An 18,164-nucleotide genomic window follows, 5' to 3' on the forward strand; every position below is an offset into this window, starting at 1 on the left:
TAATAAAAATAGATATGAAAAGCTGACTGAAACCTAGACATTATCCATAGTTTGCTCAGGCTAACTGAACTAAGGAGATTCTGAAACTTAATAACAACAACAACAAATCCTTAAGCCTTTTGTCAAATGATGCACTTGGGAAATAAGTGAGCCGGAAGGGAATGTCTCTGTTTTTGCTAGGAGAGAAATATAGTAATTAACCCAAAAGAGCCCTAGATAAAGATTTTTAGTTTCTATAGCAGTATTCTATAGCAGTATAGTGATATGCATTAGGGAAGAGATGTGTAATATAAAGCAGGAGAAAAAAGCGTCTTTTCTTAGACCATATGGCTTGAAACATTTAGGCTCCTAAGGGAATCTAACTGTTGGCATGTAGGAAAAACTTGGGGAGAAAACAGTATGAAGTTGTGTGTCATGTACTCCTACCCACTCATTACTCTTTGTCTTTCATATTAGAAAGGACTCTCTAGAATGGTGGAGAAAAATTAGGTTCAGAGAAAGCACGAGAGCAGAGATGTGGGTAGGCCTTAGAGGAAGGGGCCCTGTGCCCACTCCCTAGGCCAAGTCCCAGAAAATGGTGAACTGTCAAATACATTCATAGAATTGAAAAGCAGAGTCCTGTGCCAGCAGTGAGATAGCAAAGGCAATTGAAGGAAAAGAGGGACTGGATTTGCCCTGGACATAGGCGACAAAGGAGTATAATGTCTGACATGAATTGAACAACAGCGATAAAACCAAGTAGAAGTCTGCTGCTTTTTTTAAATCATCATTTGCAGGTTATTCTAAATAATGTTGAAAATAAAATGATTCTCCCAGATAAGAATATTTTCTCAGTGTTAAGTTTTAAATAACTGTTGCAGTTAATGTTGAATTTTTAAAATATATACATAAACTAACAATTAGCACGTACATTTGAAAATTTATCTTTTAATATATATTGTATTCAACATAGAAGTTTTTCAGTGAACTCCTAGTTATTCCATTGGTCTCTGTAGTCAGTTAATGGTAGTTTCCAAAAAGATATATCCATGTCCTAATCCCCCAAACCTGTAAATGTTACCATTATTTCTAAAAGGATCTCTGTAGAAATAATTAAGGATCTTGAGATGAGACTATCCTGGATTACTGGGGGTGGAGGACCCTGAGTTCAATGACAAGTGTTCTTAGAAGAGACACACTGGAGAGAGACACGTAGCTAAGTGGAGATTATATAAAGACAGAGGCAGAGATTGCAGTGAGGCAGCTGAATAAGCCCGGTAATGCTGACTAGCACCAGAAGCTGGAAGAGTCAAGAAAAGGATCTTCGCTAGAGTGAGTGGAGGAAATGTAGAGCTCCCAGCACCTTGATTCAAACTTCTGGCCTTCAGAACTGTAAAAGAATTAGTTTCTACTGTCCTAAGCCATCAATTAATTTCATCCAGCCACCCTAGAAAATGAACACAATCCCTAACCCACAAACTCAGCTACAAGAAAAGTCATTCCTACGGTAACGTTAAATGTTGAGAGCTATCCTTGTTCTTCTTTGGATCAGTTGTTGATCTCACATGCTACCTTTAAAAAGAATGTTCAAAATCAGCAGTGATAGCACAATGATTGTAAAATTCTGAAAACAGGACTTGAATTACTTTACTTCTGCCGTAACGAATGATTAATGACATTTTTTATTTGTTCTTTAATATTTAAAACAGTAAAATAGAGCCTGAAGAATAACAATATTTTTGTTTGGTAAGTATATGTTTTCATTTGTAACATAAATATTTTATTGAATTTAGGTAATAGTCTTTATATTTAAATTTTCCATCTTTTTATTTTAATTTTTATTAAATTATAATAGTGTTATAGCAGTAGGGTACAAATTGTTTAAATATTTTTTCCCTTTTCCCCCATAAATTAATGTAATCAAAAAGCATAAATCTACTTTTTTTTGTATTACCATTTTTATTAGTTATTTTTTACTGGCATAATTATATACACAAAGTTCAATAAGGGACAATTTTCACTGCTTTTCTTTTTTAAGCATTATTATTTATGATAATTACTGAATATAATTTTGAAATATAGAGGACAGTTTTTAAAAATGAGCTCTTTGGGATGTAAATATGCTGAGAATGCCCATAGCTAGGCTGTATTCTGGTTAGAGCCCAGTGTAGGGCAAATTCTTACAAGAGAATTGGCAATTGCTTTACTAAGTAGATGAGACCATAGTGTCACCAGGGTTCTCTTGGCCTGGAACTCTTCGGAATCTGGAGAAGTCTCCTGTGCCCCATGGTGGTAATAATGAAAAAAGAGTCATCAGACCCACAGACTGTGCTACAATAAATTTTGTGTACCAAAGTCTAAAGATAACGCTAAAAAATGCTGGGCTTACCTGATCCAGACAGATATTTAGAATTACTCCTTTTTATTGTTTACCACTGATGTCTTTGTAAGCTTTCTCAAACACCATAACAAAAGGGGTGGGTGGTGGGGCAGCCAATTCAATAAAAATGTATCTCTACCTCCTTTCCATAGTGAGAGGTAAAAATAGAAATTTAGCTAAATTGAAAAAAAATAAAGTTGCCTTTCTTCCTCACCCACATTGTGGAATGGAATGCAAACTGTAACATACATTTCCTAAAAAAGTAAACCGAGATTTAGGTAATGTTACTGACATGATCTAAGGTCTCACAAGTAATTTTAAAAAGTCCTAAAATTCTGACCTACGTCCATCTCATTTAAAGAACACCAGCATTTCTACTATGTCAGACAATCACCCCAGAAACTACTAAAACTTCTGGTCCATAGAAAAATGATAATCTGGGACTATTACAGGGGTAGGACAAATTGTGGGCCTCTAGGTTTTAAGAGGATTAGTTCCTACTAAATTTCTGGTGATATTTATCCTTAGCTTACCTTGGAGAAGCAGGATTTCCCAGTATCAAGCTGGAGTCATATTTCCAAATCTCAGCTCTAACTGTCATCAGCTGTGTGATTTGGGGGAAGTATCTCTAACTATCAGTCTCTCCTATTTTCATCTCTTAGATGAGGAGATAATGAATTCACAAATATTAGGAATTGTAAGTATAAAACACTTGGAATGTAGTAGTGTGTTATAAACTGAAGCTATTTTATACCTTTCTGAAGACATAGCATTCTAGAGTGGTGGTAAACACTACTACGATTCCACACATAACCTCTGGTAACTAGTATTTGAAAAGATGTCTTAACTGAGAATGAATGTTTTTATTTATTCATTGATTATTTTTTGTTTTTGCTGACAACATTGAGTATCCAGGCCTGCCTGATGGATACAGAGAAAGGTTCAACCTAGATAGGGTATTCATTTCCTTAAAATTGTCTTTCTGTTGTAACTTGCTGATCTTCTCAGCATGAAATTGATTAAGAAATTCACATCACTTAATTTTCTTCATAATCACCTAGTGTGAAACTTGCAAGGAAGAACTTTTTTAAAGAAAGGGCAATGAGCCAAGGGAGGCATGCAGAGGGGTTAGAGTTGGGTATTCACATGCAAGATTCTCCCTTCTTATGAAATGTCCAGATAAGCAGTATTCCCTGCTGGGCTTCACAGATGGATCAGAAATCTGGAAGTCTAGTACTTGGTAAAGACAGTGGGTTTAGAGGATAACAAGTAGAGAACAGGCACCAACAAATTGTGACAAACATGAAAATGGACAAAATTAAATAAGTCATCCTGGCTATTTGTGAAAGGAAGTTGTATAATAGGGAGTGAAGAGTACATCTGAGACCAGACTGTGTTAAAAAGAGGTCCTACAAAATAGTTTTATGGGAAAATAAAGGAGAAAAGGATGCAAGCAAGTATCTGTGACAGAAACTTCATTTCTCAGAAGATGGTTACCAGGAAAGAGAAAGAACATGGGGTTTTGAAGACGGAAAGTTGTGGGACTGAATCTCTTTGAGGTTAATAATTGTGTGAGGTTTGTCAAGTTACTTAACTTCCCTGCATCAATGTATCTTTTTCTGTTAGGTATTATTTGTTATTTCTTCACTTTTTGATAATTTAGGAGTTAACTTCCCTCCACACACTGTTCTATGCCTTTGATTAAAGCTATTAAATTTGATAGGAATTCCATGTCCCTTCATGTATCAGTTCTGGCTGACTGAGCTCATTTAAGGCCATGGTGACATCTTCCGTCTCTGTGTTACATGAAGACATGTCAAGGTGAGAAGCTAATAATTTTTTCTTGTGCGTTTGCTTGGAGGGTGCATAGAAGGGGAACAGTACCTCTCTTAGACCTTTGCAAAAGGAGGTAGCCTTGTATCTTGGTTTTTAAAATTTTATTTTATTTTTGAGATGAAGTCTCTCATTGTCTCCCAGGCTGGAGTGCAGTGGCGTGATCTCAGCTCACTGCAACTTCTGCCTCCCAGGTTCACACCATTCTCCTGCCTCAGCTTCCTCAGTAGCTAGAATACAGGTGCCCACCACCACACCTCGCTATTTGTGTGTGTGTGTGTGTGTGTGTGTTTTAGTAGACACGGGGTTTCACAGTGTTAGGATAGTTTCGATCTCCTGACCTCATGATCCGCCCGCCTCAGCCTCCCAAAGTGCTGGTATTACGGGCGTGAGCTACCGTGCCTGGCCTGTATCTTGTTCTTTAGAGGATTTGCTATGACCCTTCTTTAGGCATATTCTTTCCCATTAGGCAAGAATTCTCTGAGGCTCCAGAAATGTGCCCACACTTAACACATGTCCTCTTCTGGATCATTCTGTGGAGACTCGGAATGCAAGAATTCCCTCCCTTCGTTGACTCTGACGGGGCTTTCAAGGAGGGACCTGTCTGATAGGCTTCTCTGTTGACCTTTAGACCTCAAGTAAGGGTGTTTAGGTGAGGAAACATAAATGGGGTTGGGGACTCTGGGTTGAGGTAGCCCCCATAGCAAGTGAGGCTCCTAAATGCCATAGAGTAAAATATAGCAAAAAAAAAAAAAAAAAGGTTGCTGGACTCAGGCCAACCCTCCTCATGCAGCCAAGTCTGGCTGGTACTCTGAGGTGTCTTAGCATTCTAAAGTCAAACCTGAGCTTCCATGTCATTACATAGGTCAGGAATAGATTTTTTTTCAACAGCTTGATTTATATCTTTTAAATATTTAGATAAATGGCAAACTATTCTCCATTTGTACTCTTGCTGATATTAGGGGAGTACCTGGGGAAATTCATCCTCACCATCCTCCTTTTAATGGCGAAAGAAGGAAGCTGCATTATACAGCATGGATGCTAATTTCTGAATCACTTGGATATCCTGTTTATAGGGCATTGTCTCATTCCAGAGTTCCAAGAGCTCCAAAACACAGAACTTCCTCTGTGTTTTGATCCCATGTATCTACCCTGGGCTTCTTTCCTTAGATAGACTTTTATGTTTGCCAATAAATAGATTGCAAAATGGTTGGTGAAACACCATGGTCTATTCCTGTTAAAGTTTTATAGGTAGTAGAGTGGCACTAAAATAAAGAAGTATCAAGGAGTGAAAGAAGTCATGCAAAATTCAAAGTTCTCCCCATCTCCACATATTCCTCAAACAATGCCCAAGAAAAGGAGAAATTAAGCCTCAGCATTCCAAGGCACCTCATGCAAGTCAGCGGGTTAGAAAAACCATTACTATAGAGAAAAGAATGATTCATTAACGATGCTAGAAACTTAGAATATAATTGAATGTGCAGTGGCTTAGACGTGTAATCTCTACAGTTTGGGAGGCCAAGGTAGGAGGCTCACTTAAGCCTAGGAGTTTGAGACCATCCTGGGCTACATAGCAAGCCGATCTCTACAAAACTTTTTTTGAGACAGAGTTTTGCTCTATCATCCATGCTGGATTGTAGTGGTGCTTTCTCGGCTCACTGCAACCTCTCCCTCCCAGGTTCAAGCAATTCTCCTGCCTCAGTCTCCCAAGTAGCTGGGACTGTAGAGGTGTGCCACCATGCCTGGCTAATATTTTTATTTTTAGTAGAGATGGAATTTCACTGGGTTGCCCAGGCTGGTTGCGAACTCCTGACCACAGGTAATTTACCCGCCTCCGCCTCCAAAGTGCTGGGATTACAGGTGTGAGCCACCGCACCCAGTCACAAAATTAAAAAAAAAAAAAAACCTAGTTGGACATGGCGGCGCATGCCTGTAGTCCCAGCTACTTGGGAGGATGAAGTGGGGGAGCACTTGAGCCCAGGAAGCAGAGGTTGCAGTGAGCTGTGAATGTGTCGCTGCATTTCAGCCTGGGTGGCAGAGTAAGACCCTGTAGCAAACAATAATAATAATAAGAAGAAATAAAAATGAATGTAATTGGTACACTTGGGAAGCTGATGTTAAGGTGGGGGCTTGAGTAGGGAAGAATAATTTGTCTTCATTTAACTTAAATTATACTTAATATGGCTCATTAGAAAATACTTTCCTGGGTTTCTAAGCTTGTGGTAGGTCAGGGCCCAATGTCAAACACTTACATTGGGAGTAGAACTTTGTCTAAACCTTCTTCAATGAAGAGGACTTCCTTTATAAAGCCAGAACTAGGAATGGTGCATTCTGGGTTTTGGCCCTTTCAAATGCCCTTGTCATTTGCAGTCAGAAGACCAGGACTCCAATGCCTTGGACAAATCTTTGTACCTCTCTTAGCCTCAGCTTTCTACTTCACAGAATTGCTCTCAAATGGTACACGAATATGGCCTTAATAACCTTCAAAATGTTTTACTTGGTGGCTGTATGCATAACATAATTGGTTCTTACTTAAAAGTTATTATTAAGAATAGTTAGTTTAGGAATTTCTGCTTCAAGACAACTGGTCTACTCTCTTTTCCCTTGGCTCAGTTTGATTTCCCTTAGAACTTTAGAGCACAGCAATGATCATTTTACGTATTTCTCAAAGTTATCTGGAAATTAATCTAGTGGGATTGTTATCTCTATTTTTAAAGTAAGAAAACTCACAGTCAGAACATCAGTGCTTTCTCATAAGACATACATTTACCAAACATGACAGGGTTGTCTGTAGTCTACAAACATGCCTTCTGCATATTATCTACTTGCTAATTCCTATTAACAAAAGGCTTAAATTGTCTTGTGTTTAGGTTTATTGCTCATGTGCTTTTCTTGTCAAATTCATTCTAGGATAATTCTATACTAAATATTTTTAAAAACAAAATTCATTTCCTAAGCCATTTCTAATTCTATAATTAGATTTCTAAAACATTTTAAAACAAATCTGAAGATCAGTATAACCATGTTGTATCCTAACCCCTCCCAAACTGCTTAGATTTTACATACTTCTGGGTAGAGGAAGGGGTTGTCAATTTCATGACTAAACATTAACAGCAGATCATGGCCAACAGCTGAGGAGGTAGCTGTGTTACATGATGGAAAAAGTTCTGACCCTAAAGACATGAGACCAGTTATCCAGTCATGTTTCTGACATTTGGTAGCTGTGTGCCTTATGAGAAAACACTGATGTTTATTTAATTAATTAATTAATCTTGAGACAGAGTTTTGCTCTTGTCACCCAGGCTGGAGTGCAATGGTGTGTTCTCGGCTTACTGCAACCTCTGCCTCCCAGGTTCAAGTGATTCTCCTGCCCCAGCCTCCCGAGCAGCTGGGATTACAGGCGCCCACCACCACACCTGGCTATTTTTTGTATTTTTAGTAGAAAAGGGGTTTCACCACGTTGGCCAGGCTGGTGCACTGATGTTTCTGATTGTGAGTGTTCTTAAAAATAAAGATAATAGCTCACTATATTAATTTTCAGATAGCTTTGAGAAATATATCAGTGATCATTACTGTGCTCTAAAGTGAAGTCTAAAGAAAATCAAATTGAACCAAGGTAAAAGAGTAGCTCAGTTGTAAGCAAATGGTACTTAGTAAATATTTACTGGTTTGCCTAAAACATTACAAAGGAAGAAATTTCTGTGGAATGTAATCCATAGAGCAGTGTAAAGATGTTTTGGTTAGATAGAATTAGAGCATAGTTAGAGAACATGGGAATGAAAGTAAAAATAGATTCCTCTTATTCAAATGCTTTTTTTCCCATACTACACACAGTTACTAGAATAGTTTTCCACAAACACACAGGTGATCATGTTGCCCTAGTACTAAAACACACTGACATTTTTGCGTGATAACCTATTGAATAAAGATCTAAGGTCCTTCACAGAATAGATCAAACTCCTTTTTCTGCACTATCCATAAATGGGTAGTAATAGCTAATCAGTGCAAGGTTTCTTTAATTTAGAGTCATGAAAGTGTTCTAAAATTGACTGTGGTAATGATTGTACAACTTTGTGAATATAGTTAAAAACATTGAATTGTACATTTCGGATGTGAATATTGTGTGGTATTGAATTATAGATCAATAAAGTTTTTTTTTTTGTTTATTTGGTTTTTTTTTTTTTGAGATGGAGTCTCTGTTGCCCAGGCTGGAGTGCAATGGTGGTGAGATCTCGGCTCACTGCAACCTCCACCTCCCGGTTCAAGCGATTCTCGTGCCTCAGCCTCCTAAGTAGCTGGGATTAGAGGTGCCCACCATGATGCCTGGCTAATTTTTGTACTTTTAGTAGAGACAGGGTTTCACCATGTTGGCCCGGCGGGTCTCAAACTCTTAACCTCAGGTAATCCGCCCACCTTGGCCTCCCAAAATGCTGGGATTATAGGCATGAGCCACTGCGCCTGGCCTAAAGTTCTTATTTTTAAAACCCTCCCTTTTCAGGTATTGTTTTCATAAAAAATATTTCTTATTTTTTTTTCTAGTACATAATACTCTACTATAAGCACAGAGGATCACTTATTTTTACCTGAAGATCCACTTTCTTTATGCCTTTATTTGTGGTGTTCCTTCTCTGCTAGTTGTACAAACTCTACCTCTTGAATTCCTATATGTTTCTCAAGGCTGGGATTAAGAATTCTCTTTGCCAAAGAACCCTGCTTCAGTGCCACTTACCATGAAATTAAAATCTTCTTTAATGTAGTCAAACATATTTTCTCCCAAAATTCTTATTTTAAAACAAATGTCATTGTGGAAAAATATTGTCTGATTTCAGTTTTTGTTTTGTTTTAAAATAAAAGTGACATCAACATTATAAGAATGTCTTAACATATGTCAGTGGTCCACCTCCCTTGATCTGTAAGGCATGGTAATTTATTTGCTTATGTATCCCTTCAGTTTCCTCTAGCCTTGTGCTTTTTTTTTTTTTTTTTTTTTTTTTTTTTGAGACGGAGTCTCACTCTGTCACCCAGGTTGGAGTGCCATGATCTTGGCTCACTGCAACCTCCTCCTGGGTTCAAGTGATTTTCCTGCCTTAGCCTCCCAAGTAGCTGGGATTATAGGCATCCACCACCACACCCAGCTAATTTTTGTATTTTTAGTAGAGATGGGGTTACAACAGGTTGGCCAGGCTGGCCTTGAACTCATGACCTCAGGTGAACCACCTGCCTCGGCCTCCCAAAGTGCTGGGATTACAGGCATGAGCCACCACACCCGGCCTTAGCCTTATGCTTTTCATAAAACACTCACATGATAAATGTTTATGAAATTTGATGTAATTGCTGTAACATAGAGAAATTACCTAAGCAAAATATTTACCATGTTCACTACTCCATTGGCCTAGAAAAAAATGGGGCAGATGTTAAAAAAGGTGAATATTCATCTCATAAAGCTTCATGTACTGTAATTTAACACCAAAGTGTGATAAACTTACTAAATACTGAAGAATGTATTTTTTTAACAACACAAGCTAACATTTGGATTCATCACACTTTACTGCTAAATTTCACATTCCTTTTCTTTCCTGCTGTCTCCAATTAGAGCATTCTGTTTATCCTCTAGGATTACGGACATATTATCTAGGACAGATTTTGAATACTATTCTGTATTTGTTTAAAAGTTAATTATTTCTTCTCCTACCTTCATATCTAAAAAAGTGAATTCATTCTAAAAGGAGAAGTAAAAGGCATACTTATTCTTTTAGCTTATTATTCTAAAGAATTTATGTAAATGAGCTTCAAGATGTTACTGACTTTGTATCATACTGTATTTCCTAAAATGGAAAATTATTGGTTTTCAATTTTTGGGGGCACATCATCTTATTTTAGATGATCACTTTCTCATAAATATTATTCACTAGATTTTGTATTTCTTTGCAGTATTCTCTTCTTATATTGACATATTTTCTCAATGCAAAGATGAAATCCCCAACCTTTGGCTACTGATACATTGTGATATACTTTGCAGAGTTTCTCTTGGGTTGCAGGGGCTTCGCAGTCAAAAAAAATGTCAGAAGGAAAAGTTGCTCTGAGGGAGATAGACTTTCACAAGGAAGCACATGTTGTGACTTGATACTTGATTACTCCTTTTATGTGTACATAAATTGACATAGTTATAATATTTCCACTTAATGTAAGGTAGATACTATAAATTTGAAGGAAAAAATGGGTTCATAGAAGTTAAATGACCTTCTCAGATTGACACAGCTAGTAACTGGCAGAGTGGGAGTTAAGAAACTCAGATGTATTTGATCCTAGAACTTGTGCCTCTGTAACTTACACAAAGCTTCAGTGCTCTGCTTAGATGCCTTTTTTTTTTTTTTTTTTTTTTTTTTTTGAGACAGGGTCTCACTCTGTCACCCAGACTGGAGTGCAGTGGTGTGATCTCAGTTCACCGCAACCTCTGCCTCCTGAATTCAAGCGATCCTACTGCCTTAGCCTCCCGAATAGCTGGGATTACAGGTGCGTGCCACTACCACCTGGCTAATTTTTGCATTTTTAGTAGAGATGGGGTTTCACCATGTTGACCAGGCTGGTCTTGAACTCCTCACCTCAAATGATCCACCTGCCTTGACCTCCCAAAGTGCTGGGATTACAGGCATAAGCCACCGCGCCTGGCAGTTAGATGCCTTTCTTAACTTCCAAATCTCAATTAAGTCTGTTCTCTTTCCAAATACTTATCACTTCTACAACTACAAGCTTATTTCGTTTTTTTTTTTTTTCAGCTACTTGTTATAAAATTATTATTGCATTTCAATAGTTGTCATTGAGTCATTTTGACAGCTTCATACTTAAGTTTGCTGATGCTCACAAGTGTTAGTGACAGGTTAAAAATTCATTTTGTGTAAAATTTCAGGATAACTGAAGTATATTAACTGATATATAATAACTCAAACCAAATTGGGATATTACTTGCTGAAATAAAGTCATCTTTCTGGGAAGTCACTTCTTAGAGAATGGTTGTATATTTTATATATAATATCAGTTACTATATTTCCAAATGTTAGAACTAGAGTCCAGAATTTTTAAAAAATATAAGTGGATTTTACAATATGGCCACCACTTCTGACATATCAATATTAGTTAATGTTTCTTACTAAGTAGATAAAAAGTATGAAAAATGTGCGCGATAAAGAAACACTTCCTTTTTTCACTTGTTTTGCAAGCACATCCTACCCAGATGTGCTCTCCTGTGCCATGTTAAGAAACATGGATGAATCGGGTTTCCAACTATTGTAACAAAACCATAATTCATCTATATCTATTTCACTCTTCTTATTGGGTATGTGGCTGCCAATCTAGATTGTATTTCCCACTATCTTTGCAATTAGGTAAAAGTCACATGGCCTAGTTCTTTCCCAGGGGAAAGTGTGCAGAAGCAACGTGTGTTGCTTCTAGACCTGGGTCTAAATATATTGAGTATGTTTTTTCACCTTTTGCTCATGTCTTACACTACTTGGAACCCAAATACTATGTGACCAGCTTTGGCAATAACATCAGACAACACTTATGCATTAGAAAGATGAGCAGTAGACTTGAAAGGAGGTCAGGGCCATAATTGTCAATGAAATGTTGCTGACCTCGGCATTCATATTCAGTTAAAAGTGAGAAATAATCACGGTTTTTAAAGTTATTGTTTTGTTGAGCCTCTGTGTTTTATCATCTCAGCTTTTGCTTAATGAGAAACAAACTCCTTTTTCTTTGTGTTTCACTTGGGTAATTCATACCTATCCTTTACATATAAGATACCAGCAGAAGACAGAGAGCCGAATAAGTTAGAGGTTTGTGGTGGTATTCATTTAGCTGCCTCTCCACCAGGCTGTAATTTATTTCTGGGTTCTAATTACAAGTTCCCCCTACCATTGTCCTCAGGCCTACTAATGGTAGTCTTGTCTTGTCTTTTTTTTTTTTTTTTTTTTAAAAACTCAGTCTCGCTTTTTCACCCAGGCTGGAGTGCAGTGGCGCTATCTTGGCTCACTGCAAGCTCCGCCTCCTGGGTTCACGCCATTCTCCTGCCTCAGCCTCCCAAGTAGCTGGCTAATTTTTTGTATTTATAGTAGAAATGGGGTTTCACCGTGTTAGCCAGGATGGTCTCCATCTCCTGACCTCGTGATCCATCCACCTCTGCCTCCCAAAGTGCTGGGATTACAGGCGTGAGCCACTGCGCCCGGCCAGATTTTTCGTAACCTTTTTAACACCTTCGTAAATATTCCTGCATTAAACTCTGTTTACTTATTCCTTTTGAGTGTGCCTTCTGCAGATCTTCCCTAACATAGGTGTGACAGGACAGGGGAAAATGGAGACACATATAGAATATGCCTAGATACCTTGAGACTGAAATAATTCTATTAAATAAATTATTTTAAATTTTTTCCATTATCCTACACTGGCAAATGCATCATTACAAATGACCTAGCAAACTGGATATGAATATACGATTATTGCATCTCTTGGAGTTGCATGCTAGAACATGGAGCCACCTTGGCTTGCCTCTCTTTCCTCCTTTATGTGCACCCATCCTGCACCCTGAGGGGCCTCATGCACATGTGTGTAGATACTCCAGCCTGTATATTTAAGCTCTGCAGACACACAGTTATCTCTTGACCACCCATTGAGCTTACGGGTTTACATACTTGTGATGTGTTCTACCTTTTTATGAGTTAAATCTTTTGAAAAGGCCATTGAAGAACCTCCAAGTCAGTGTAGGCTGTCAGGGCAGAAAATGTCATATGTAGCAAGTACCTGAAGCATGCTCAAGAAGGGACATGGGTTCCTGGAAGACATAACCCATTGGACTACAGACTCTTTGTCTCATGGGGTGGGATGTGAGTAGAAGAGGACCAGAAAAGAGTCCTCTAGAGCATGGAGTTCCTCTTTGGTAGTCTATGACAGAATAGGTCATCTCTGTCCTTTCTATCCCGGATTACTCTATCACCTCTCATCCAGTAGACTTCGTCACTCAAGAATCACGGAATATTTATTGGCAAAGTCAGTGACTGATGTGATATCTGCATCTTCTGAGCAGACATCTTGATTTACTTCAAGATTTAAAAATCACTATAGACACAGAATTTTTCCTTTTATTTTCTTTGAATTTGGAAGTTTAGCTAATAGCTATCACCATAAATGTCTTGGATTATGCATCACTTGCCACTTGCTGCAAAAGTAATTTTGTGCCAGACAGTTTATTCCTTGCATTTCCAAATAAAGAGCCTCCCTAAGGAGGAAAAAAATTCTACCAGAAACTTCACCAGGACTTTAGGTGACAAAGTACCTATCCAACTTCTGGTGATCTATCTTTGGTTGAAGAAAAATGCTAATAAAAGCAAAGCCAGATTTAAATATATATGTAAGTATATAATATTAACATATAATATGTACATTTATATATTATATATTTAAATATAATACATATTTTAAAAATATGTTATATATATTTAAACCTGCGTTTGCTTTCTAAGAAAGCCAGGTTTAAGTATATATTATATATAATATTAATAATTATACATTATATATGATATATAATACATATACATAAATAATATATTTATATGTTAATATATAATATATAACACATATGTTAATATATGTAATATATAACACATATATCTATATAGGTCTATATATATAACATATATATTTATTTTTATATGTATTTATATATAACATAAATGTAAATATATAATATATAATAGATTATATATGTTTATATATTATATATAATATATAATCTATTATATATGTTAATATATTTTATATAATATGTAATCTGTTATATATGTTAATACATAATTATATATATTATATATAATATTAAATATACAATATATAGTATTAAATAAATTAAATATATAAATATATGTTTATATTTATATATTTAATATATAAATATGATATATATAATATTAAACATATAAATATATGCGTTATATATTATATATAATATTAAATATGTAAATATATGTGTTATATAGTATATATAATATTAACATATGTAATATATGTGTTATATATTATAATACATTTATATATTATATATGTAAATATATATTTAAATAAATATATATATTTAAACCTGGTTTTGCTTTCATTAGAATAGCCACATACATATGTCTGTTTCTAAATCTTAGGAAAAATATAGGACTATTTTTAAGATCTAGAATTCTAAGATTCAAACTACTGTGTTTTATAGTTATTATTAGTAATTTGGAGTATTGACTGATAATGTTTTCCCCATCTAAAGAAGTTAATCTATGTGTTCAGTTAGATTTTTTCACCTTTCCTGGAAGAAATAAGACTCCTGCAGTTACTTGTAGGTTAGCAGTCTGGTAGACAAATAATTCATCACTACCACTTTCAGATGGGAGGTGCCCACCTGCATAATCCCTGTAACTCATGGTACCTGATCCAGAAAAATATTAACAGGCTGAGTTGATCCAAGTGGCAGATAACTACTCTGGGCTTACTTTATGGTTCAGGTACTCCCCCTTGAGAAGACCATGAAGTGAGTGGAAAATGAAAAGAGGATGAAAATCTAGCAGTGAACTCCGGTTGAAAAATGTCCAGTGTTCAGGTTGCAGTCTTCTGAGCAAATGAGTAAGTTAAATGGCAATGCTTTACTATGCATGTATTTTTATTTTTTTAAAATAGAGTATAAAAATTCCTTGTCCTGCAAAGAGATCAATTTAGTTTCGTATTTCTTAGGATAACAGAATCACTAAATTAGGGAAAACATAAAGATCGGTGCTATTTAAAGCATGGTCCGTGGGCTGGCATCAGTCAGCAAACTGTTGACTATTGGTTCATGATGACATAAGCATAGAAAGTAAAGGCATTTAAGACTTTTATAGCAATTTGGGTTTAATTTTTCTTTTAATTTCACAAATGATTGAGAAAACAACTAGCCTTTTAACATTGAGAGTTTTAAAAAACTGCTCTAAATTACATACAGCTGATTCATTTATGCAATCATTTATTCTTCAAGTCAAAAACTATTTTGAACACCCACGATGTGGCAGTCATTGTACTAGAGACTGGAGATAGAATGGTGAAAAGGGCCAACTATGTTTTCTTGCACTCGGTAAAGCTCAGAGTCTACTTGAAGGGACAGATATTAATTACATTTTTACATAGATACAGAATTACAGTTCTGAAATGAAGACATACAGAGTAATACAGGGCTGGGGAAGGATTTTCTTAAAAAAAATAATCTGAAGATTACACACACACACACACACACACACACACACACACACACATACACACTAGATAAAAGGAGGATGAGAAAACATTCTAAACAGGAGAAATGGTAAAAGAGCCCTGGGCAAGAGGAAGCATGACAAGCAAAAAAACCCCATTTTGTGTATATATGTATTATATATATTTTATATATAATATATATTGGGTTTTTATGTATTATATATTATATATAGTAAATAATATATTTATATTAATTATTTTATACAATAAATTTTATATATTATCAGTTATATATTATAAAATATATATATAAATAAAATATATATATAAAATATATAATATATTATATATAAAATACATAGTATATAATATATAACATATATAATATATAAAATATATAATATATAATATGCATTATATATACTATATGATATATAGTATATATAAAATAGATATGGCATATATTATATAATATATTATATATTATATAATGTTCTGGTCTGAACACAAAGCTGTGAAGGAGTAGGGTGTGGTATGGCAGGTATGCTAAACCAGACTAAGACCCTTCTGGGTCATATTAAAGGAATGTTGCTTTTATTCTAAGACTAGTAGAACAGCATGAAAGAATTTTAAGGAGAAGAAATAACTGCTAAAGTTATATTTTGAAAAGTCTACTCTTATTTATGAAAAGAAATAGATTACTGGGCATGTAGAGAAAATTTAGAGGGGTTTAGATTATTGATTGATTGATTGAGAGAAGGTCTCATTCTGCTGCCCAGGCTGAACTGCACTGGTACAATCACAGCTCACTGCAGCTTCGATTGGTTCACATTATTCTCCCATCTCAGCCTCTGATGTAGCTGGGACCACAGCTATACACCACCATGCCTGGCTAATTTTTTGTATTTTTAGTAAAGACAGGGTTTTGCCATGTTGCCCAGCCTGGTCTCAAACTCCTGGGATCAAGCAATCTGCCTATCGCAGCCTCACAAAATACCAGAATTATAGGTGTGGGCTATCACACCCAGCCTAGACTCTATTAAAGGTTGAATTGTATCCTGCCAAAAACACATGTTGAAATCTTAACCTCCGGAATTTGCACTTTAGAATGTGACCTTACATGGAGAGTAAGAGGTAATCAAGGTAAAATGACGTCAGTCTTTAGGGTGGGCTCTAAATCAATTTCATGAGTTTCCATATAAAAGAGGGAAATTTGAACACAGAGATACACATGTGCAGAGGGCAGATAACTTGAAGACAAAGGGAGAAGACAGCCTTGTGACTGAAGAGATGCATATACCAGCTGAGGAATGCCAAAGATTGCCACCAAACATGAGGAACTAGGAGACAGGCAAGGAAGAGTTCTCCCCTACAGTCATCAGAGAGAGCATTACCCTGTCAACACACAGATTTCCCACTTCTAGCCTCCACACCTGAGACCAATTTCTGTGGTTTTAAGCTACCCAGTTTTTGACAGTTTATTACCATAGCCTTAAGAAATTAAACAGATGCTATTTCAGAGATGACAGACTTGGATGGAAATGGCAATGAAACAGAAAACTGAGTCTTTACTCTCAGAATTCTGATAGATAATTTAGAAGATAAAATGTACAGGGCTAGATAAATGGATGTGGATGTGATATGGCAGATAAGGAAAGGGGAAGGTGTCAGTGATGACACCTAGGGATCTAGCTTTCTCAGCTAGGTGAATCACGGTGCCATTCACCAACTTTGGAAACACTGAAAGGGTATCGGGTTTGTAGGGGAGGATCCCTAACCCATATTGAGTTGTGGTGCCTTTATGCAACTCAAGAGGTAGTAGGATATAAGGTCTGAAGCTCTGCTGAAAGATCTGGGCAAAAAATATAAATTCAAGAGTCATCTTCAGAGAAGTAGAGTGATGAAGGAAAAAAAATATAGAGAAAGAAATAGAAGAGAGCTTTGGACTGAGCCCTTGAGGAATACAAACCATTCACTATATGCAAAAAATATGTATTTATCATCCAAACACGATGAGATCTTAACGAAAAAGCCTGAATATATAATGTGCACATAAGCATGCATGCACACACAAACACACATACCATTATATAATGTGTGTACACATATGCACACATATATATATATATATGAGTGATCTTAAGGGTACTCTATTACCATGGAAGTCGAAAGTTGAAGGTATGGTTCCTCCTGCAGAAAAATATGTGGAAATTCAACAAGATCAGTCAAATCAGAAAAGCAAAGGCTATTTATTTGGACCTTGCGAGAGCAAGAGAGGAAGCCACTGTCACTTGGATTTTATCAACAACTCCAAGGCAGGCGGAAGAATGAGAAAGCTTTACAGTGGAACACAGAGAAGACTTTAGGTGTTCTCTGATTGGTGGCTGCTGGCATGGGGAAGCCGGAAGTAGGCTAACCGGAAGTGGGACATCCTATGTGAGGGTGCATATTTGGCTTTCTTTGGTTGGCCTTAAGTTAGAAGTAGAAACAAAAAATTTGGAAATCTGTAAATTATTCTTCCAGTCCTCGACATTTGGGGCTGATGGTTACAGAAGTTATTATTTAGCTTCCTGAATTGCTACTAGAGATACCAATTCTCTGTTTCTGATCCCTGGTACTGTGATTGTACAAAGTGCCAAAATTAGAGGAAGCTGTCTGAGGGACATATAAAAACTCTCTGAAGTAACAAGTTTTCTGTAGTCTAAAATTTGTTTAAAATAAG

At 36.3% G+C, this 18,164-nt stretch overlaps 1 long non-coding RNA gene across 5 annotated transcripts in view; it reads left to right on the forward strand.

Moving 5' to 3' along the window:
• LOC105471592 (uncharacterized) overlaps window positions 1–18,164 on the forward strand; it is a 138,650-nt gene that overhangs the window by 33,028 nt on the left and 87,458 nt on the right. For 2 of the 5 annotated variants that reach the window (XR_011610649.1, XR_011610651.1), the window contains 3 exons: window positions 1,689–1,725; window positions 4,083–4,180; window positions 14,722–14,839. This is a non-coding gene — a long non-coding RNA (uncharacterized lncRNA). The remainder of the gene's footprint in view (window positions 1–1,688; window positions 1,726–4,082; window positions 4,181–14,721; window positions 14,840–18,164) is intronic. The other 3 variants (XR_011610650.1, XR_981240.2, XR_011610652.1) reach the window with 2 other exon arrangements.

The sequence above is a fragment of the Macaca nemestrina genome, chromosome 12 (assembly GCF_043159975.1).
Source record: "Macaca nemestrina isolate mMacNem1 chromosome 12, mMacNem.hap1, whole genome shotgun sequence".
In the NCBI taxonomy this organism is placed as follows: Eukaryota; Metazoa; Chordata; class Mammalia; order Primates; family Cercopithecidae; genus Macaca; species Macaca nemestrina.